The following is a 24,793-nucleotide window of genomic DNA, read 5'->3' as shown; positions in this document are numbered from 1 at the left end:
AGGTTGCAGCTATGCTGGACTGGCCCGCTCCCTCCGATAGAAAAGGGGTCCAAGGCTTTATCGGCTTCGCCAATTTTTATCGGAAATTTATAAGGGGCTTTTCTGCTATAATCGCCTTTGGAAGGCTCAAGGAACTCTTAAGTCCGCTTCTATCCTGAAGCACCCAGACCCTGCTTTACCGTTTGTCCTTGAAGTGGACGCATTGGAGGTCGAGGTGGGGGCAGTGCTTTCTTACCAGCAAGGTGCCAAGGCTCTTCTTCACCCCGTGGCCTTCTTCTCACGAAAACTCTCCGATGCAGAGAAAAATTATGATGTAGGAGATCGGGAGTTGCTGGCCATTAAAGCCGCACTTGAAGAGAGGCGCTACTTATTGGAGGGGGCTGCTCACCCCATTTTGGTCTACACGGACTTGAGGTCGGCCAAGAGATTGAGACCACGGCAGGCAAGGTGGGCTCTGTTCTTCTCTAGATTCCAATTCCACATAACGTACAGACCAGGTACCAAAAGCACCAAACCAGATGCATTATCTCGTATGTTCCATGACTCCAGGGAACCTTTGCCTCCAGACACCATTCTTCCAGCTGGAAACTTCCTGCTTCTTCAAGGAGATCTCATATCCGGAATTAAATAGGCCTCAAGGAATTGGTCCCCTCCTGTGGAAGTTGATGTAAGCTCGCAAGACGACCTGTTCCGATACAAGGACAAAATCATGGTCCCAGAGGATCTGAGGATTGCTGTACTGTAACTCTGTCATGACCACAAATTGGCTGGGCATTTCGGTATGTTGAAGACAACAGAGCTGGTACAACGTACCTTTTGGTGGCCCCAGCTGGTAAGCGACTGCAAGAGTTTTGTGGAGTCTTGTATCACCTGTGCTCGGAGCAAGAGCAGTCGAGCGAAGGCCTGGGGTCTATTAAGACCCTTACCCGTGCCGGAAAGGCCATGGAAAATGATCGCGATGGACTTCATCGTTGAGCTCCCGCTGGCAGAATGCTACTCCACCATCTTTGTCATTGTAGACAGACTCTCCAAAATGGCCCACTTCCTACCCATGAAGGGTACCCCATCAGCTTTGGAAACTGCAAAAATATCAATTAAGGAAATTGTACGCCTACACGGAGTCCCCTCAAGTATAGTATCTGATCGGGGGGTACAGTTTACTTCCAGGTTTTGGAAAGTTCTCTGTAGATCTCTTGAGATAGAATTGGCATTCTCATCGGCCTACCACCCCCAGACAAATGGGCAGACGGAGAGAACTAATCAGACTCTCCGATGTTTTTCTGCTTTCTCACAAAATGACTGGGTCTCTCTTCTGCCTATTGCTGAGTTTGCCTACAATAACTCCTGCAGTCTCTGAAACTATGAACTTCTTCATCAGTAACAACAAATTATTGCAGGAAACCATGGCTAAAACCCAAGAGTACAATAAGAAGATGTATGACAGGAAGAAGTGAGGACAATTGTTGTTGGAACCTGGCAACCAGGTCTGGCTGTCTACCAGTAATGTAAGGATGGCCTGTCCCTCGAGGAAGTTAGGTCCCAGGTTCATGGGTCCCTTTTCAGTCAAGAGGAAGATCAATGATGTGACCTATGAGCTGGACTTATCTAACTCACTGAAGATTCATCCGGTCTTTCATGTGTCTCTACTTAAACCCGTTACCCCCAATTCCTTCTTGGGTTGCAATACTGGCCCACCTGAACCCGTAATTATCGACAACGAGGAAGAGTTTGAGGTGGAGGCAATTTTGGATTGCAGGAAGAGACAAAACCAAATCCAATATTTAATCAAGTGGAGGGGGTACGGACCAGAAGATAATTCTTGGGAGAATGGAGGGTAACTTACACGCTGAAGAACTCTTGAGGGATTTTCGGAACACCCATGCGGATAGACTGGCCCGGCTGGGCATCCGGAGGCTGCCCTTAAGGAGGGGGCATTGTCAGAGAGGTTCTCGGTTCAGGACACTTGCTGGGCACTCTGGAGTGCGCCGGCGCGCATGTGCTCGTGGGAACTTATTGACCCCAGATCTCACTGTAAAGAGGACCTGTCACGCATTATTCCTATTACAAGGGATGTTTACATTCCTTGTAATAGGAATAAAAGTAATACAAAAATGTAAAAAGGAAGCATTAAACTAGAAAAACAAAGTAAAATTAGCTAAAATAGTAATAGTAAATAGTAAAATGCATATGTAAGTCGCACCCACATATGTAAACAACGTTCAAACCACACATGTGAAGTATCCCCACGAACGTTAGAGTGAGAGCAATTAATACTGCACTAGACCGCCTCTGTAACTCAAAACATGTAATCTGTAAAAAAAATTTAAACGTCGCCTATGGGGATTTTTAAGTACCAAAGTTTGGCGCCATTCCACGAGTGTGTGCAATGTTGAAGCGTGACATGTTAGGTATCTATTTACTCAGTGTAACATCATCTTTCACATTATGGAAAAAAAATGGGCTAAATTTGCGTTTTTTTACAAAAGTTGTAATGACCGCCATTTTATTCTCTAGGGTCTCTGCTTAAAAAAATATATAATGTTTGGGGGTTCTGTGTAATTTTCTAGCAAAAAAATTATGATTTTTACATGTAGGAAAGAAATGTCAGAATTGGCCTTGTAGGCAAGTGGTTAAACATGCTCTCAATGATTCATCTCATTAATAACACTATATATATATATATATATATATATATATATATATATATATATATATATATATATATATATATATAGATATTTCCCCTCTCACTCTTTGGGAAGCCCATAAACCTGTAATACAAGGTACGCTTATCTGGCAAGCATCATATCTCAAATGCGAGCGTAATCTCCTTCACCAAAAATTTGAAAATCACTTCAATTTGTGTCACAATGCATTCCCAAATTCTCCCTCCCCTTCTACTAAAGCTAACCTTGATAGAGCCCGCTTAGAATTCAACCCGTTTCTCACTCTACTCAACACCTTTATTACCTCAAAGGAAACAAAACCAGATACCCTATTAGCTCGAACCTTACACTCACTGCAAAAATCTAGGACATCTGTGCGACCCAAACTAAAATGGGATTCATACACAAGTAACCCTGTCAAAATTTTACACACATTCCTCTCAAATCTTGCAAAATTATATTCTCCCAAACATAATTTTGACCATGCTGCTGCTGATTTTCTTTTTTCACAAATTACCCTTCCAACACTTTCACAAACCCACCGTGAACGACTCGAGTGTCCCATCTCTGCAACAGAAGTCATTGCGGCTATTAACGCTTTAAAACTTAATAAATGTCCCGGCCCAGATGGATTTTCTGCTTCCTACTACAAGAAATTTGGATAAATTACTGTCCTTTTTCGCTTCCTAATATTGACATTAAATTTTTAGCTAGAATACTTGCGACCTGTTTGAATCAAGTAATAGGCAAACATATTCATCACCATAAAGTTGGATTTATCCCCTCACACCAAGCAAGTGATAATATTCGTGGAGATTCTTTATTCGCCCATGTGGCTCAATCCAGACGTCTACCTGCGTGTTTTTTATCGCTTTGTATAAGAAAAGCATGATATCCACATCAGAAAATGCGGTCCAAACCCCCATTTTTGAAGAATATATTGTAAGTATGGCCATGACATAGTGTCATGGCCATACTTACAACATATTCTTTAAAAATGGGGGTTTGGACCGCATTTTCTGAAGTGGATATCATCCTTATACGACAAGCCAAATGCATTTATCATATATGCTGGTTTTAAATCAGACCCTTTCCCTATTGGAAGAGGCACCCGTCAAGGATGTCCTCCCCCCCCCCCCTCATATTTGCACTCCTCATTGAACCCTTGGCCCATTTAATTATATCTCATCAAAACATAAAATGTATTGAATTAGCTGGGGATCATCATAAAGTATGTCTTTTTGCAGATGACATCTTACTCTTCATGTCATCTCCCCATATCACAGCACCTAATCTCCTCTCTGTCCTAAACTGTTTTGCACACATTTCGGGCTCAACAGTTACAGTAGCTATCAAAAATTGACTGTACTCAATACTTCCTTGCCTCCTTCAGAACTTCAGCTTGCTAAAGATTCACTTCCCTTCTCTTGGACACCTCATAGACTTCCATACCTAGGAATATAACTCACTCCTAAGATAACTGACCTATACTCAGCTGACTTCCCTCCATTAATAAAACAGGTTAGTGAATTATTGTCACAATGGTCCTCTATCCTGGATAGGCAAAATAAATGTAATTAAGATGACTATATTGCCCAAGTTTTTATATCTTTTTAGAGTCTTGCCCATTCCAGTTCCATCTCATTTTTTACGGTTTATACAGAGCAGAACCATAACAACGATATCCCTCTTCAAAGTGCCTATGTATATCGACGTGAGCTGGTCCAGAAGTGGTTATACAGAGCAGAATTATCTCCTTTATCTGGGGTAAAATGAAACCTTGAACCTCTAAATCCCCTCTCTGTCTCCCAAAATGCTGCAGAGGTTTAGGTCTCCTAAATATTTCTGCTTACTATCATGCTGCACACCTCTATTGGCTGTGATGTCAGTATCTAACATGTTATGGTTAAGACCAACTGATCATACATTTATTCGTAATCCTATCACAAAACATTCTTTATCCATCTGGGACAGATTCAAAATGTTTCTTGGCCTTCAATCTTCTCATTTACCACTCCTTTCTTTTGTTAAAAATCCAGCTTTTTACCCTGCCTGGATCAATACTAATTCTTTTAAAGCATGGAATACAGCTAATTTATCCTGTTTATATAATTTGGTATCTGCCTCCTCCATACATTATTTTCCTACTTTGTGTAATACATTTGGACTCCCTCAATCGGAACTGTTCAGATATTTGCAAATCAAATTTTTTTCCAACCTCATCTCAACTTTAACTCCCAACTATCCCAGATGTCACATTTTGAATGCATATGTATTTCTGACCCTCATGCTAGAGGACTTGTTTTGTTTCTCTATAAGCAAATTTTAGCAAGTACTAACACTGGTCCCCCCTCATATGTCTCCAAATGGGAACTAGATGTTAATCGCTCTTTTAATGCTACTGAATTGTCTAGCATATGGTCCGCCACTAGGTCAGCTTCTTCTAATGTTGTTGCTGTGAAAATTAACTTTAAGGTGCTTTCTACGTTATTATGAAACATATTGAATAAAATCAAATTTCTTCATAAATTTTGGTCAAAAAGGAATTCTGCTACATATCTGTGATAAAAAATCCCAATAAGTGTATATTAATTGGTTTGTTTGAAAGATTGTGGGGGAGATTTACTAAAACTGGTGCACTAAGAATCTGGTGCACTAAGAATCTGGCGCAGCTGTGCATGGTAGCCAATCAACTTCTCATACAACATCAGTGCCTGACTTCACAAATGCGCTTCTGGAAGAATAGTCAAACATTCCCATTGACACACTCCTAAACCTTGTAGATAGCCTTCCCAGAAGAGTTGAAGCTGTTATAGCTGCAAAGGATGGGCCAACTCAATATTGAACCCTACGGACTAAGACTGGGATGCCATTAAAGTTCATGTGTGTGTAAAGGCAGGTGTCCCAATACTTTTGAAAATAGTGTATATATTGTGAGGAATTAGCTCAATAGCAGGGTGTGCAGGACCCCCTGGATGGGTCACAGCACAGGATCTTTGTGGAACAAAAACTGATTTATTTAAAGTCTGTGGTTATAAGGTACAGGTATCAAAACAGCAAAATAAAAAAAAACAGAAAATAAACCCTTGTCACCTTGGGCGTCTAACTACAAAACACAGGAACCTGTCTACTTGGTCTAAAACAGCCTACCGCTGCCCAAACACCTGACTGTCACACAGAATGAACAGTCATTACATTATTTTAAATACCACCAAAAGAAAGCTCTATTTTTATGAAAAAAGGACAATAAATTCATATGGGTACAGTGTTGCATGATTGAGTAATTGTCATTCAAGGTGTGATAGCACTGAAAGCTGAAAATTGGCCTGGTTAGGAAGGGGGTTTAAATGCCCCGTGGGCCAGTGGTTAATCTCACCACTCAGAGAAGATGTTGCTCCCCCATCCTACACAGGAATCTGGTTCCAGGGTGGAGCATCTTCCCCAAGCAGCCTGGGAGTTTTATAAGAGCCCAGAGTACTCAACCTGCTACAGCTGAGCTTGGTAACCCCTCATTGAGCCCAAACAAGCTCACTACACAACACAAAAAGGAAAGCAATTAGTGTACAGCATAAACGTGGGGGACAAATATATGTCCCATCCTGGACACAACCCATCTTTGCTTCCTGTCCCAATATATATATATATATATATATATATATATATATATATATATATATATATATACTGTATATATATACATATACATATACAGTATCTTTTTTCGTTTAGTGTTCACAATATTCTTATTATTCACTTTCTCCTGTACTTTCTTTTCAATGTTTACCAACACTTTAATTTGTTTTCTGTAAACTTAAGCACTTAATAAATCTTGTCCCTTTACTGTTACTGTTATCACCTTATTTTCTGCACAATAAACCTTTAACAAGTTCTTCCATTTACTTAACATTTACCCTTTTCAGTGTATGTTTGCCGTTCTCTGTTGGATGACTGTTTTACACTTACTTTTGCACATTATTATATACACACACACATACACAAAAAAATCAACCATTGCAATTTGTTTATTTTTCCTAGCCTATTTTTCCTTTTTAAATTGCAAAAAAGGTGTTGTTTTTCCACTGGTGTCTTTTCAGGACCTGTATAAGCCAACACTGATTTTCTTTTTTTTTTTTTTTTTTTAGTTTAAAAAAAAACTTTATTAAAGAGCAGTACAGTACAATTTAAATATATCATTATACAAACAGACATTACCTGTACTAGCCAGGGTAAAGCCTGAATGCACAATAAAGTTATACATAGCGAATTGTAAATGAGACTCGAGGGAAATGCAAAGCTGTATCTAGGAACCCTCGAACGAGTCGGCGAACCCGACACCCCTTATGGGATCGCACTGTGTCTGGCGCCCACCAGCTCGAGGGAGAGAGGCCTTGCTCCCTGGGGACCATTGCTGGTCTTGCATCTCAGAAATCACAACAGTTTCTGAAGAGATTGGAGAGTCTGTTAGAAAGGCAATTGTGCCTCTCCACCAGAGTCTCTACTGAATTGAGAGGATCCGCTATGAGTCTTTGAGTCCTGAAAATGACTCTAGTGCTTATGTTGACTATAAAGGCTCTACTCCAAGCTGGAGTAGTAGGAGAGATTACACTGGTAAACTGAAACTGTGATAAAAAATCATATGAGTAAAAGGGATAGAAGGAAGAAAAGAAGAAAGAAAGGTTTAGAAAACAGTTGCCAGATAGGGTCTTTCATGAGCTTGTCTGTATCGCTTGAACTCCAGGAATGAAGGATATGCCCATATGTCTAGCCCAGGGCTCCCATGTTGCCTCAAAGGACTTAGTGGTGTCCGTCATAGTACTGACCAATATCTCTTGGGACATGATCCACGATATCTTACTTTTGGCTGCCTGGAAAGATACCGTGGGTTGCTTCCAGGCCTTAGCTATGGTGTTTTTAGCTCCTAGAAGCATAAACGCTATCAACTTTTGGGAATGTTTTAGAATCTTAGGAATTTGGGCATTAAGCAAAGCTATGTGGGGTGATTTCATGACAGAAAAGCCCATGACTTTTCGAATTAAAGTAAATACTTTGTTTCAGAAACCTCTTAGTCTCGGGCACTCCCACCACATATGAATGGAACCCTGGGCTTGATAGTCTCTAAAGCACAATGGGGAGGTGGAAGAAAACATAATTGCCAATCTGGAGGGAACAAGATACCATCTCATCAACACTTTTAAATTAGCTTCTATCAAAGAAATATTTAAAGTACCTTTGAAGGCTCTTGTTCCTCTCCTGTGCCACTCCTCCAGGTCCCAGGTCTCCCGCAGATCCCTCTCCTAAGCCTCCATGTAGGAAAATTTGGTGGTGGGTTCTAAGAGTGATGCGTATATGAGAGATATACCCCCCTTTATGTCTAATGCTTGGCAGCATCAACGCTCATATTGAGTGAATTCTATAGGGTTGGAATACCCCTTTCTTAAAGAGGAGAGGAAGTGAGAGATCTGTAAAAATCTACATTTCTCAGAGCCCGGTAGCTCGAGTTTATCAACACAGTGTTTTAACATGATCGGTCCAGAGGGAGAAAAATAGTGTCCAATATGGTACATTCCCTTATCCAACCACCATTGGAAGGACTTGATGTCCATGCCCGGTTCAAAGCGGGGATTATGAAAAATGTTTTCCAGTGGACGAATGACTGAGGTCAGGGCTGGGGAATGTTTCAGGTTGTCCCATAATTTAAAGGACTGGGATAACGTCGGTGACAGTACAGAGGGCCTAGATTTCATGGGACAACACAGGAGGAAGTCTAGGGTGTGTGTCGGGACTGCTTGTCTCTCTATATTTATCCAATCGGGTTTCTCCAATCTAAAGTAAACCATTGAGAGCTGGGCTAGTCTAGATGCTTGGTAATACCTAAAAAGGACAGGCAGACCCAGTCCCCCCCTCGTTTTGGGGCTATAAAGAATATTGCGGGCTAGCCTGTAACCCTTTTTTCCCCATATAAATTTAATAATCTTCCCCCTTGAACGCCTTGAGATGATGTCTTCTAATTTCTATCGGGAGTGATCTAAATAAATAGAGAAGCCTAGGCAATAGGGTAATTTTGGTAGAATGTACTCTACCTAGCCATGAAATGTTGTATCGGGACCAAGATAGGAGATCAGATTCTAGTTTGCGGAACATGGGAGGAAAGTTAGCCTGATAAAGCTGTTCAAACTTGCGGGTAAGGTTTATCCCAAGATATCGGATGGTGGAGTCACTCCATTTAAATTTGAATGAAGGTTTGAGCCTTTCTACTTCTGAGGGTTGCAATGAAATATTTAGAGCTTGGGATTTGTCCATGTTGACCTGAAGTCCTGATATGGACCCAAAGGATTCCAGGAGCTTGCATATGTTAGGAAGGGAGCATGTTGGGGATGTGATAAAGAGAAGGATATCGTCAGCAAAAAAAGCGCACTTGTGGGTGTTCGGTCCACAACGAACACCTTTGATATTTTGGTTAGATCTAATCACAATAGCGAGCACTTTGATTGCCAGAGCAAAGATCAGAGGGGAGAGGGAGCATCCCTGTCTGATACCCCTGGCTATTTGAATGGGGTCCGAGTAGTATCCCTGTGATTTGACCTTGGCAATTGGGTCAGAGTATAGGGCTTTTAGAATCCCCAAGAAGTTTTCCCCAAATCCCCATCGTCTCAGGACTGCAAAAAGGAAAGGCCAAGAGAGGGAATCGAAGGCCTTTTGAAGGTCCAACGATAGTAATAGGCCTTCCTGGCGGGGGCCTCCGTCCCATCCAGATTGTAGTAGTGAGACAATGTCTACCGCCCGTCTAACTTGATCTGGGCCTTGCCTTCCTGGGATAAAACCCACTTGGTCTCTGTGAATATATTGGTTGATGAACAAATTTATTCTGTTGGCTACGATTTTCGTAAGTATTTTTAAATCGTTGTTAATAAGGGATATGGGTCTGTAGTTTTCTACTAGATTTGGGTCCTTGTTGGGTTTGGGAATTACTGAAATGAAAGCCATATTTAGTTGGGACTCCACCGGGGTCCCTTCCTGTTTGGAATTAAAAAATTTAGTAATACGCAGTGCTAGAGTGTCTGCAAAGGTTTTATAATATTGATTGTAGAAGCTGTCTGGGCCAGGTGCTGAACCCCCTTTTAATTTTTTAATCACATCTAATGTTTCTTCTGTTGAGAAGGGTGTCTCCATGATTTCTACATGGTCCCTACGCAGAGTGGGTAAATTTAGGTCATCTAGGAAGGAAACTATGGTAGAATCTTCTATAGTGTTGCCTTTTTTATATAGTTTAGAGTAGAATGACTGAAAGGCTTGTAAGGTTTTTTGGGGATCAAGGGTTGTGGATCCATCCTGCAATCTAATTTTAGGGAGTATAGAGGCACTATATTTGAGGGAAAGCTTTCTCGCTAACAACGTACTCATCTTATCTCTCTGAAAGTAAAATTTCGCACTATTCCAATTTAAAGATCTCTCGGCCTTAACTGTATGAGCTAAGTTTAAAGCTACTCTAGCTGCGTCTATCTGAGCTATTAGGACTTTAGAAGGGTCCCTTTTGTGTCAATTGCATAAGGCCGAGAAGTCCCTCTCAAGTTTCTCTATCTCCGCTGCTTTTTCCTTCTTACGTTGTGAAGACATTTGAATGAGCTTTCCCTGGATTGTAGCTTTATGAGCTGCCCAGAGGGTCTCAGCCGAGATCCCCTCCACATCATTTCGCAAAAAATAATCTTTCAGCTCCTGCTCAATTTCTTTAACTGAAATAGGGCCGTTGAGTAGATTTTCATTGAGTCTCTAGTGGGCAGTGGGAGGTCTGTGAAATCGACCTTGTAAAGAGATGACCACCATGGAATGGTCTGATAGGGCTGTTTCCTTGATATAGGCTTTGAGCACGAATGGTATATGTATCGCTGAAATTAGAATGTGATCAATCCTGGAGTAGGTTTTATGAGGGTTCGAATAGTGAGTAAAATCTCTTTTTGTGGGGTTAAGTTCTCTCCAGGTGTCGGCTAGGCCTTGTTGATAAATCAATTTCGTTATCTTGGAACTGGATTTCGTGGGGCGGGTGGTTTGTGCAGCGAGAGGTTTGGATTTGTCCAGGCCTTGATTGAAAGTGACATTAGAGTCACCTCCGTATATTACTGTTCCTTCCAAAAGAGGGCCTAGGGTTTGAAACAACGTTTGAAAAAAATTTGTTTGGCCCTTATTGGGAGAGTAGTAGGATATGAATGAGTACAAACAATCATCTATTGTGCCCTTAACTAAAATAAATCTACCCTCTGGGTCCCTGTGTACTAGTAGGGGCTTAAATTTACAAGTTTTCACAAATAAAATTGCTACACCTTTGGTTTTATCTTCTGCGTTAGCTAAGAAGAATTGGGGGTAATGAGCATGCATAAATGAAGGGGAATATCTCGAGGGGAAGTGGGTCTCCTGAAGCATAACTATTGCTATTTTTTGGGATTGATAGGCCTTCATTTTTCGTCTTTTTATAGCTGAATTAAGACCTTGGGCGTTATGTATACTAGCCTAATGGATGATGGAGGCATGGTGTCACTTGACATGGTGGTGGAAGGGGGGAGCATAATAAGATAGACAACACCTACCTCCTCTGAGATACTTTGGGAAATTGTTTCTTGAGGGATGGAGCAGGACCTGGAACCTGGAGGATAGGAGTGGAACGTCATCATGTGAAGATGAAAAGAAAAGATTAGAAGAAAAGAAAAAAGAGAGCAAATGATATAGTGCGAATTGGCCCATCAAGGGCCTGCGAAATCGGGAGGGAAAAAGGATCCTTCCAATGTCGCCGAACCAAAAACCATAGTAGCCCTCAAAAGGGGCTAACTGTCCATCTCCAGAAAATGGAGTAACCATTGTCGGGGGATGGATGGAGGTGCATGACTGCTACCCCAGCCAGCGCCATCCCTATTGGTAAAAAAAAATAACAAAATACTTTCGAAAACATCATGGTGAACCAAAATAAGAACTATAACAATATTTGAAGTATGAATCTAAGCCAGCCGACTTACGTTGTCTAACGAAGATCTAAATAGACCAGGGAAGGTTGTGGGGGAAGGAAGAGTTTGGGGAGGAGAAAGGGGGGAGTTGGGGAAAGGGAGGGAAGAATGGGGGAGGGGGGAAATGGGGGGGGCACACCCAAAGCTCCTAAGGGTTGAACTTTCAAAGTCCTGGGGTGATTGGGGTATGTGTTAGGAATCCGCAGGTGTGCCCTCAAAGAGTTCCAGTAGAGTCTGTGAAGTTTCCTTCTCAGGGAATTTCCTTGTGCGTCTGTGTATCTTCAACTCCATGAGCTGGTGCCATGTATATTGACGAGGGAAGAGAGTCAAATGATTAGCCCACGGGGATATATTGTAGTGGCGAGAAATAGAGAACATGGTAGTCTGCAAAAGCATAGGGGAGGACCAATGGGAGACCGTCCTGCAGAGTTAGAACCTGAGAATTGAGTAATAACTGCAATCCTGTTTTGGATGGCAAACTGATGGTTTGCAAGGGTGAAGCCCTTCAGTCCCGAAGTCTCAGGCTTGCTAGATTAACTGGGTTTGGGGGGACTCCGTCATGCTTTAAAAAAACAGTGTAGAGTCCCCCCTAAAATGCATACCAGAACTTTTGAGCCTGGTATGTATTTTAAGGGGGTACCTCACAAAAAAGTTGTGAGGACTCTTTTGTTCTGGTACAGATTTTAAGGGAATCTCCATGCAGAAAACAAAAATAAAGTTTGGGCTCCCCTAAAAATACATACCATATCTATAATATGAAAATGTATCCTGATTGGCCTGGAAAGCAGGTGGGAGGAGTGTGCAGCCCCCCTCCTAAATTATACTAGGCCACATGCCTTCAACATGTGGGGTGCCTTGCCTGGGGGGACCCCCTAGCAAAGTACCTTCTCCCCATGTTGATGAGAACATGGGGAGAAGGTAGAACCCTTGCCCAATGGTTGGGGTGTTCTGCAGGCTGAGGGTATATTGAAATCTGGAAGCCCTCTTTACCAATAAGAGGCCACTTAGATACTGCTCCCCATGAGAATGAGTAGAAGTACTGTACATAGTAACCCTATCTGTTCAAAAAAAAGTTATAACCTAGAAAAAAAGACACCAAAACATTTGACAAGTCCTTTATTAAAGGCCTACAGGTGGGGGGTTGTCAAAATTTGGAAGACCTCTTTAACAATAAGTGGGCATCAAAATACTTCCCCCCATGTAAATAGGTAGGGGTAAATAGTACCTCTACTCATAACAAAAAATCTGTAATCTATAAACAAAGACACCCAAATGTTTGACAAGTCCTTTATTTTAAAAAATAAAAATCCCCAAAAAGTCCCTTATTGCAAATCCATTGTCCATCACGTAGTCTGTGTCAAACATGATGCCCAATGGCCGACTGCCCTCTGAGAGAAAAAAAATGCTGCCGCTGAGACATGTCTCGCTTGGAAAGTTGGTGATTAATAGGTGTTATATACAAGGGGGCAAGGTCTTCTGGAGATGTCATTGACCATATATGGACATGACCATATATGGTTAATGAATTCACTGAGATCCCATCCCTTGCTTATATGGCTGGGGATTATCGGCTATGTAAGTAAATGGGGCCAGTCATGTCACTAATTGTTAAGGACAAAAAAAGATCAAAATGTTTTTAAAAAATGTGTTTTTCTTAGTTTCTGTTATATAATTTTGAAAATAAATAACCTTTCTTCATAAATTTAGGTCAAAATGTATTCTGCTACTTTTCCTTGGTGAAAATAACCCAAATCATTATTTATTATTTAGTCTCTAGGAAAGTTATAGAGTCCACAAACAATGGTACAGTATATATTTCTGAAAATTGATCTTTGCTGATGCACTGATGGCCTAACTCATTTCTTGAGGCCCCAAAACACCAGGACAGTATACATATTTCCCAAATGACCAATTTTTTTGAAAGTAGACAGTCCATGTGTTTAGTAAGAGGCATGGCAAGTTTTTTGAAGTTGTAATTTTTTGTCACAATTTTTTGAAAAATTAATAAATTAAAAAAATCACAGTTTGTTTTTTTACATACTGTCACCAGTGTGGTATAGAATTATCATATAACTGGTGTGGTGGTGATCAGGGACACTTACTGGTGAAAATATGTAAAAAAAAAAGTTTTTTTATTGCTTTTTTTAACACACTGTGACCATAGTAACACTGTAATGCTCTGGGAAAGTGACTAGGATTTTTTTTTACACATTTTGATTGCTTATACCAACGAATTTAATTGGTACAAGTAGCCATTGTTTACTGAACATATGTTGTGATCACATGGTACAGATATATATATATATATATATATATATATATATATACAAGATGAGCAAATATATTGTATTTTTTTATTTATTATTGAGACCTATTAAGACCATTAGCTTTAAGCATAAGAGTAAATGGAAAATTAGGAAAAAAGAGTAATGTAAGCTGCATTACTTCATTAGAATATCTAGTACCCAGTATTTTCATATTGGTGCTGCAGATCATATACTTATACTACTCTGGAGGGAACAACAGGATGTGGGATATGTTTGAATTTTTCTGAAACTTAGCAACTGTTAGTATCAGTATCAGTTGGAGCCCAAAACAGTATGTGTTTTTATACAAACAGGGTTTTTGTACATTAGCACGGATACTATGGGGGAGATTTACTAAAACTGGTGCACACATAATCTGGTGCAGTTCTGTATAGTGACCAATCAGCTTCTAGGTTTTATTTTAAAAGTCTAATTGAACAAGCTGAAGTTATAAGCTGATTGATTACTATGCACAGCTGCACCAGATTCTGTGTGCACCAGTTTTAGTAAATCTCCCCCTATGTCTGTGAATATCTGCCTTAGCAGTAGTATATAAATATAGTAGTATTATAAATATTTATTTATAATATTAATATATATATATATATATATATATATATATATATATATATATATATATATATATATATATATATATATATATATATATATATATATATATATTAACTGTAGTATATAAATCTCTACAAAAAGCCTAAAGCTTGTCATGGAGAAATAGTATATTTCTCATTACATTCTTTTTACTGTATGTGTATTACATATTCAAGAAGAAAATATCTGTACAGCAATATTTTTTCTCCACTAAAGACCTCTATCAAGGTACCTCATTAAATGACACAATCATAAATACAGTAAGTATTAGGTATTGTTTATCCAATTCAATTAAGAGGCAAATGTAGCAGCATTTGTCTTTATATGTCCTGTTCCAGTGAGGTTTTTTTTTTGATGATCATTCATGTTTATTTCCAGTAAGCAGAGGCTACTTCTACATAATCTTAAAGTGTAATCTCACTTTTTTTTTTCAAATCCATTTGTTCATTCATGCCCCATTTACCTTTATTTCTCATTTAACTTAACTACTGTATGCATTTTCAGCTTTCTCTAGGGTGTGATAGAAGAATAGCTTTAGCCTCTAATAAAGTCTATTACTTTCTGCTTTAATGGTTCTCACTATTATTCACACTGTATTTACCTTTTAGAACAATCAATTAAAATGTTCTATTGTACAAAGTGTTCTTTCAAATTAAAGATTTATTGCAGAAAATAGAGATGTTTCTAATACAAGATCTCACAAAATCTTCTACCATGATTGATCTCATAACAAAAATATCTGCCATCATTTGTGGATTTTCCCTGATCCAATTCAAGACCAGAGGTTATTATCACCTAAAAGCCTAGGCATTTATTTGTACAATAAAGTATATTGACCAAATCAGAGTACACATTTTTTAAAGCAATAGAGTACAAAGGAATGAGATAAATACAAGCAGTATACAGTATAACAAATTAGTGTCATTCTTTTCTTTGTTCAATTTTCTGTAAATGTAAAACTATACATAAAAAAAGTACAAGAAACACATAAACAGTGACACTGTGCAGTTGTATGACAACTGAAGACAAAAATCTGTAGAAAATATAATAGTGTGTATGGGGTCTAAGTTATTTACCCATAGGTTTGTGGGTGTCATTTGTAAATTGGATTGATGAAAACAGACACAAAACATGTAAGAGTATAGAGTGTGAGGTCATCTCAGTGTGGTGGAAAGTGTAAAACAGAAACTAGATGTTCACACGTATCAGAGCAGAAAACCCATTTACCCCATATTTATTTAAATCTAATTTAGAAAAACAGCCCCTGGCTTCACTAGGTAATCTGCTTTGGGGCCACATTCTCCATCCAAGATCCAAGTAGATGTCCAATCATGACAATAGTTTTCCTGGTGTAAAAGAGAAGCAAACTTACAAAATGTGTTTATTTGTCCCAAGGTTTTATACTAAACACACTCAGAAGACACCAAGAGTTCCAAGCATAAACAGAAAAGCTTAATTTTGGGGCAGCCCCAAACCATGTGGTGAATATCACCATCTGCAGCCCAATATTTGCGATAAAGAGAAGATTATCTCTTAACTATTTTAAACAGCCTGACAGGGGTGAAGTAAGTTATATGTTAATTTTATAGATTAATAAGTTTGTCTTTAATTTTCTTTCTATAGTACAGAAATAAAAGTCAGAAATTGACCAAATCCTGTTCAGACATTTTGCAAATGTCTCTATTCCATTGGTCCCTAATGTGAGACAGTCCAGACCTACCCAAGCCTGAAAGGGTACTGTAAAATCTAGAGACCAGTTGTGAGTTATTGGATTAGAGTAATTCCTTTACCACTATTAATAGCTAAAAGAGTACACCTTACAACCCTTACTCAGCTTTTGCTTCATGCCTTAGCTGAAGGTACTGAAATTGCCAGTTGTTAGGTATTGATTATTCTTGTTTTAATGAACAAAATAACTTATGCACTAAAGATATTTGGATTTTGCCTGTTCATATCTTTACATGTACCAGATACAAAAAAACATAGAAACAATGACACAACAAAAACTATTTTCAAGAGACTTTTCAGGCGCTACAGTGATAACAATATGCTTTTTATAAAAACATATATTGCATGTATTGCATGAATTCTGTGAAAAAATTGTGGTCAGTTTTAACTAATTATGACCAACTCATAAAATATTTAAAAGTCACATACAATTTGGTATTCATTCCAGTTTGAAACCAAATTACACAATCAACACTTCACTCCTGTATAGGAGTACCCACACATAGCACTGACTGCATAACTCATTCACTATTTATCACACAGTGACTTGAGTCACAAAATTACACTAGATGTCTTCAGGAGATGCAGTGAATGAATCTATTAATCCTGTCAATATTGCAAATATTGGCACTGTATGGGATCCAGTAGAACATGGTGACCTTGGTTCTATGTGAGGAGGTGTTAGAAATGGGCGTTTGATATTTGTGTCTACCCTGCTTGTTGTAGGATAGAGTATCTGTCAAGTGAGGCATTATGCATATATTGTTCTTTTCCTTCTATAGATTTAACAACTCCCTTGTGAGTTATGTGGTCATTTACAGTGTTCTATCAGTCAGTTTCAAGCTTGGTGTTTGTGCTCAATTGACAAGCTTCTCTTAAAATGGAAATGTCTGAGGTAGACTGGGGTACTAAAGATTGAATAATTAGAATGATATAGGAAATGGAAGTTGCTATCAATACTGTATATATTTACCATTACCAAGGTTTGTTGCCATGTAGGCGACCACTGGAATATTGCATTAATGAATACCCAATGCATGTGCCTAAGGATTTGTATCCATTTAGGGTAGGGACCAGGGTTGTGTTATTTTAGACATTTAAGTGAATAGCAGAGTGTCCCTCTATGAATGATTAACAGTATAGATCATGCAGAAGGTTACCTATATCTTTATTCTTGTTTTACTTTATAAAGTTGTTGAGACACTGTGGCTAATTAAAAGGGTTTGACAGAGGTGTGTTGGGGTGAGGTTAGAAAGAAACCCAGGGGTATTAGAAGTATTCATAGAGTGTTACTGGAGAACAGTGATAAACTGTGTGTGACATTTCATATAGTGTATATTTGTTTATTGTTGGAGTGACACAAACTGCACCAAGTAGTGTATTTAGGAAAGAAAGACCCAAAGAAGAAATACATATAGGACACTGTGAAGATAGCTATTGCATAAATACTATATAAAAACATGTTATAATTGCTTGGTCAGCTCATATACCCTCAGGTTCTCCTATTGGTTTCTTCCAACCATCCAGTCACTGACATTTGGGTATTACCTGGGGAAATTGGCCTATTACCAATTTTTACACAGTGAATATTATATTGAAGTTCTGTTAAAAATTATTGTTATTAATCATTCATGATATTTGATTTAATTTGTAGATGCTGTCACTGCATCTCCTAAAGAAGCAGACAAAATTGTCTGTGAAAAAGCATCAAGAGTAGAATATCACCAGCTTTCCACTAGACAATCTAATGTAATTTTGTGACTTAAGCAAAAGTAGTACTTTGTGCTGATAAATGTTGTATTTTGCAATGTTATGTAGTGGTATGTGTGGGGAACTCTTAGGCAGGAGCAAAGTGTTGATTGTGTAGTCTGGTTGCAAGTTAGAATGTACAAATTTTATGTGAATTTGGAATATTTTAAGAGCTGATTATAACTAGCCATGATTTTTAACAGAATTTTGATTATATAAAACATATGGTTTTGAAGGAAATCACGGACAAGCTCTTTTCACAAATACTGTATCCCTACCTAACATACCTACAGTAGGGCCCTCAAACAAGCATTGGACATCCGGATCACTGATAAAGAGGTAGTGAAGGCTATTAAAATGCTAAAATTACTTTAGGCTCAATTCACATTTGTACAACTCCAAAGTTGTCCTGACTTTGGAGTGCAACTTATGCCACATACACACGGACGGGCTTTTTGACTGGACTGGTCCGACGGACCGAATCCGGCGGACAATTCGACCACGTGTGGGCTTCATCGGACCTGCAGCGGACTTTTTCGGTCGAAAGTCTGACGGACTTTATATTTGGAACATGTTTCAAATCTTTCCGATGGACTCGAGTCCGGTTGAAAAGTCCGCTCGTCTGTATGCTAGTCTGACGGACAAAACCAACGCTAGGGTAGTATTGGCTACTGGCTATCAACTTCCTTATTTTAGTCCGGTCGTACGTCATCACGTACGAATCCGTGGGACTTTGGTGTGATCGTGTGTAGGCAAGTCCGTTCGTTAGAAAGTCCATCGGAAGTCAATCAAAAGTCAGTCGAAAGTCCGTTGGAAAGTCCATCGGACCAGTCTGGTCAAAAAGTCCGCCCGTGTGTATGCGGCATTAGATGCAACTTTGGTGCAACTTTGATGGGTGCAACTTGGATATGACTTTGGCTTTGACCAATGATAATGGACAACTGTTGCACAACTGTTGCATCGCATATCATTCAGGTATGACTTTCATGCAACTTCTGAAGGTTAACATTGAATTCTATGGCCCTGAAGTTGCATGAAAGTCGGACCAAAGTGCATGAACTACTTTGAAGTTGCTGCAACTTTAAATTGCGCATATATGAATGGTTATCATTGCAAAACATGGGGAATGACTTGTCATGCAACATTGATGTCCAAAATTGCATGACAAATTGCACAAGTGTGAATGGAATACTTTGTTGGATTTAAATAATCATCTGGTTCCACGGGGGTTAATAAGAGTGCTGGTACTGTCACAGGTACTTGTCAAGACTATGACCACCCTTTCCACTCCCCTCCTCCACTCATAGAGGCTGCATTTTATAGCTTTCATTAATGAAAAGTAATCTATGACTGAAAAACAGGTAGATGAATGAAAGGTCCCCTTCCTCCACTTATTCAATGCTTTTTACTAATGGAGGCTTTAGTACAGCTTTTATGAATAGAGGAAAGGGGAAAAAAGGGTGCGTGGGAAGAATCTTGGCAAGTGCCTGTGACAGGTCTATCTCTTGTATTGACTACCGCTATATACCTAGATTTTGGCTGCAGGGGTATGGGGGGGCTTCAGATTTTAACTAGGTCAGCCAGCACAAGCCACACTTCTCTTAAATGTAAGTACTGTTTCTTGTGCTGATTTTTTTTATGTTACCTAAACTTAGGCTTTAAAAACTGTTCCTTTAGGATTCCTACAATAAGTGCTCTATGGACATTTTCACACTTCTCCTGCAACAAGCATTTAATGACCATCATGAAAAGCGGTCCCTCTGCCCAGAATCTCAGCTGGCTGCAATCTCAGTGATACCAAAAACCCAACTCCGAAGATGCCAACTGGTCAAACTACAGACTGATATCTCTCCTAAACATGAACATTACATTTCTAGATAAGATTCCTGCCACCAGGCTGAACCAAGGCATCAGAGGTCTCATTCATCTAAACCAAGTAGCCTTAATGCCCATTAGGCAGGCCAGTGATAATATCCGCAAGCTTTCTCTCTTGATCGAGGCATCCAAAAAGAAGAAAGTCCGACTTATGCTCCTTTTGCTTAATATACGGAAGGGCTTTGTCACTGTGTCCTGGCCCTATTTGTTCTTTATACTGAAGAAGTGGGGCTTTTGCCACAAGTTTCATCTGTGGATCCAGGATTTGTACAAAACCCCTTCTAAATAAGTAAAATAAGTGGGCTTTAAATCTTCCATATTCATCATGCAGAGTACCAGACATGGCTGTCTCCTGTTCCCATTTTATTCACCTTGGCTATTGAATTGAACCCCTGGCGCACCCAATTTGGAAATTCCCAGACATCTCTGGCCTCACATTAGGAACCCACCAGTTCAAGTTAAACCCTTTTGCAGATGATGTGATTCTGATGATAACCAACCTACTAACCTGTGATTCTGACTGATGCCCAAACTATACAATATTTTGACACGGTTTGCTTGATCTCCGGCTTGCAGGTTAACCAGGCAAAGTCAAAAGCCCTGAATATTTCACTCCCCCTAAATAACTCTATACGCTTCAGCAAAATTTCAAATACCAATGGAAGCCCCCCCCGGGTGCACCCGGGTCTAAGAATGTTGTGACCCCCTCCATTCTACTCCTTCTCCACCTGACTGTTCCCACTTTGCCCTATTCCCTACTTTTTGAAGTTTTCTCATTTTATATGACATTAGCAAAACTTCCAGTGCCCTTACAACACTTGTATATATATATAGATAGATAGATATAGATATCTATCTATCTATATATATACTGTTTATCTATCTATCTATCTATCTATCTATCTATCTATCTATCTATCTATCTATCTATCTATCTATCTATCTATCTATCTATCTATATATTATATATATACATATATATATATATATATATATATATATATATATTATATGTTGCCATCAGTTTAGTCCCTGAAACATCCCATCCCTTGAAAAAAATTTTTGTTGGTCCATGGACTGTTTCATGGACTGTTAGTATAATGTGTCTTCCTTATTTTCTGTGTCATTTGCTCATTTATAAAACATCACATGATCACTTAACTAATAGGGAAATGTTCCCTGCATTTTAAGACCTGGAAGGGGCATCAGTGCACAGGATTATAGAAAGCGGTGATCCTAAAGTGTCCTTGATAAATAAGTAATATGAGGGATTATGGGCAGTAAGTCTGGCATAGCCAGTCTTGAGAACATGTGGAAAAATGGCATTAGTACTCTTTTATCAGGGTGTTTCCAGAGCCACACATTCATGAAAGTACTGGTGCATGTTCTGTCTCAAGGAGCAGATAGCTAAACCTCCTTATCCCAATAACTGTAGATACCATATTTCTTTGATCTCAGTTTTATTAGAACAAGTCAGGTGAAACTACAAAATAACAGAAATAGACTTTAATAAGTACAATATTGCATACAATACAGCATACATTGCATAAACAACGATATACAGTACAAGATGAGATAATACAAACTTACTTTTTTAAGTTCTCTAAGGGGTGACGGCGATAGATAGAGAAATACATGACTTGCTTCTTGCAATGTGTTGAAAAGAATGGTGGATGGTTGACTTCCTGTCTACCCAGAATTCCCTGCTTGCTGACAACTTCCTCAACTACACATACAAATAAACAGATAAACAGAGCTGCAGCAATACCAAAAAGGAACGCTAGATGGAGCCTGCACACCACATATGATTGTCTTAAGTAAATTACACATTTTGCATGTAAATTTAACAACACAGGTACAAATAACCAGTATAAAACATCAGCAAGACATCTGATGGACAGAACACTCCCCGCCTGACATCAAGTGAGGTCACTAACAGAGTCCTCCGTAGAAAGCAACAGAATAAGTTTGGTCACTGGTCTCAAGAATACTTTAACCTCATTCTGTTGAAAGATCTTGACCTCCACCTTACGGACACGATTATCCTTGCTTGGCAGTACTTTGGTGATCAAAGCTAAAGGCCACACATTCCTTAGTGTCTGGCAATCTTTTATGAGCACAACATTACCAGGTTTAAGATTAGGCTTTTCAGGCGCATGCGCGGCAGCTCTTAAGATGGCCGCAGGCTGTTAGAGCTCCGCTCCACCACGGCCCTGAGATAGCCACCAGAGCGATCGGAGAAATCCCCCGAGCACCTTACCGGGCTACACGAGCAGGGGAAACCCCCAGGAACACAGCCCTGAAAACGGCAATCTGGCGAGCCAGATGACCGTGGCAGGCCCTCAGCTCAGCTACGCTAAGATGGCGGCAGCTCCACAAGGCCCACGCATCACAAAGGAGATGGAGTTCTCGAGGGGGGGGACCAAGACACACAGCCTCCACAGCCACCACAGCCCCCAGGTACAGACTTTCCACCCCCGCCCCTGGCTGCATCTCCCTCATCCACGGAGTCCCTCCTCTGGCAGGATGGGACTGGGCCTTCCCTCAACACCTATGTTAGACCCTCATACAGGATTGTTATTATCAGCTTCAGAAGCCCACTCTGACATTCCTGTGCCATCAGACTTCCCCTCCATGATGGAGGCCTTCTCCCAGCTCCTTTCAAAGAGCCTGGCACAAAATGCTGCACAAATTACCTCATCCATTCATGCTGACCTGCAGCAAATAGGGATGAGGATGGACTTAATAGAAAAGAAAGCTGACCAAGCAGTATCTCGCATTAACCAAAATTCGGCAAGAATCCAAGACTTGCAAGACCAGCTGGAAACAGCATTTGCCAAAATCGATGACCTCGAAAACAGGTCAAGACGCTATAACTTTTGCGTTCGAGGACTCCCTGAATCAGAAAAAAGATGTTCATGCTGCAGTAAAGACCCTTTTGCGGAACCTCATACCAGACATCACTGAGCAACAACAGGAGCTGGACAGAGCTCACAGAGCCCTTCAACCCCCCCGATCAGATGGCCTCCCCAGAGACATAATTGTGAAACCCCATTTCTTCTCCATAAAGGAGGAGGTGATGAGAAGATCTAGGGGCTCCGATAATCTCAAATTGCTGGGACATAGGATCCAGATTTTTGCAGACTTGTTGCCATTTACTGTGCAAAAAAGACGCTCTCTCAAACCGCTACTTCAACTACTGCTTGAAAAAGAGATCACATACCGTTGGTCCTTCCCCCTTCGATTAAACTTTTCCTACAGGAACAAAAATTACGGCTTTTCTTCATTCGCCAAGGGGGAACGACTGCTCCTGCACCTAGGTTTGATGTCCCAGGACCCTTCTTCATCACAGACCAGCTGGAGCTCCTCCTCATCCACAAAAAGACCCCCACCAGCAAGCCCACTGCAACCCACCTGGCTTAAACAGAGCTCCAAATGCTCAAAGGAAAATCTTCCCGTGATGTGCTTCCCTCCATTTGGATCAGGAACCTGTTCTGGTGCTCCCCCATTGAAATAAATGGCTTAATATTGTATAAAAAGCCTTCAATAATGATGATTCTCGTGAGACGAATTTTGGAATTATTTCTGCTTGAGTCAGCTTAAATCAAAACTGTGTGTTTTATTGTACACACATAAACTTGGAAAATACTTACAAAAATAGTACATTCATATTCAGAATTAGTGTTGTTTCATATATGCAAAAAATGTTCAAATATAGTTCATTTGTTTCAAAGATCTGAAAGTCTTTAGACATGTGCTTCCTTTGTTTCTTCATCTAAGATGGCCGATTAACCTCTTGTGTCTTGGAAGTAATTCTGTGTGCATAGGATAACTGTGTGTCTTGAAGAGGGAGATGTGTCCTGGAGCAAGAGCTGTGTGCAAAGAGGCACAAGACTGGATTCCTTGTGTCTATATGAACTCAGTCTTTCAAATTCGCGCCCAAACACAAATCCCTCCCATACACTCCTCTTTTCTCCTCCTTTAGAAAAGCGGGGGCTAGAGTAGATATACAAGCCTCTTTAGCATCTGTTTCACTTTAGCCAAACCTTTTAAACATGAAACCAGATATATGTGAGATAGACGTTCAGACTAAACATCAGACCTCTTAAAACATAAACGCATAAATCAAACAAAGTATCGGTTACATAGGAAGACCCATACATATATTTACAAAATCCATCAAATTCTGACAGGGTCTTGACCTGCATTTTCAGTCAATGAATGGCCATTTGAATATCACTAGCTCAAAGTCCTATCATTCAAACAAATATGGAAAATGCATATTCTTTTCAATAAAGCCAATTAAAATTTAGATATTAAGAATATAACATTCCCCTCTGAAATATGAATAACAATCATATTTTATCCATTCATAGCATACATGTCCCATTCATACCGACTTTGATCCAATAACTCCAAATGTATTACCATCACCAACCGAATTTGCAATACCAAAACCCATCTTTCTCTTAAGCTTATTTTGCAATAAATTATCTCCCTTCTTGATTTCATTTCTAATTCGATAATATAATTTTTTCATTCTAAACATCAAACATAACTGGAATATAATGAATAACATAATAATAATAAAAAGAATAACTATAGGATGTGATAAAATATTTCCTGCTGCTGAGGTTATTGAAGTTTTTCCCCAAATTGATACACTATTACTGAATTTTTTCCACCAATTACTTCCTGAAAGTTCTGACCATTGATGAGATATCTCTTGCAAATTACCTTGTTCATGTTTAAACAATATTTCTGCATTCTGAAGTTCCTTAGCCAAAGCTATCAATAAACCTTTATCCTTCTGAATTACATTTGCCCATTCTTCCCAAGGAAATTCATCTATCTGAGATATATTATA

This window comes from Aquarana catesbeiana, linkage group LG05 (assembly GCF_042186555.1).
Source record: "Aquarana catesbeiana isolate 2022-GZ linkage group LG05, ASM4218655v1, whole genome shotgun sequence".
NCBI lineage: Eukaryota > Metazoa > Chordata > Amphibia > Anura > Ranidae > Aquarana > Aquarana catesbeiana.
Note: the sequence above shows the minus strand (reverse complement) of the source record.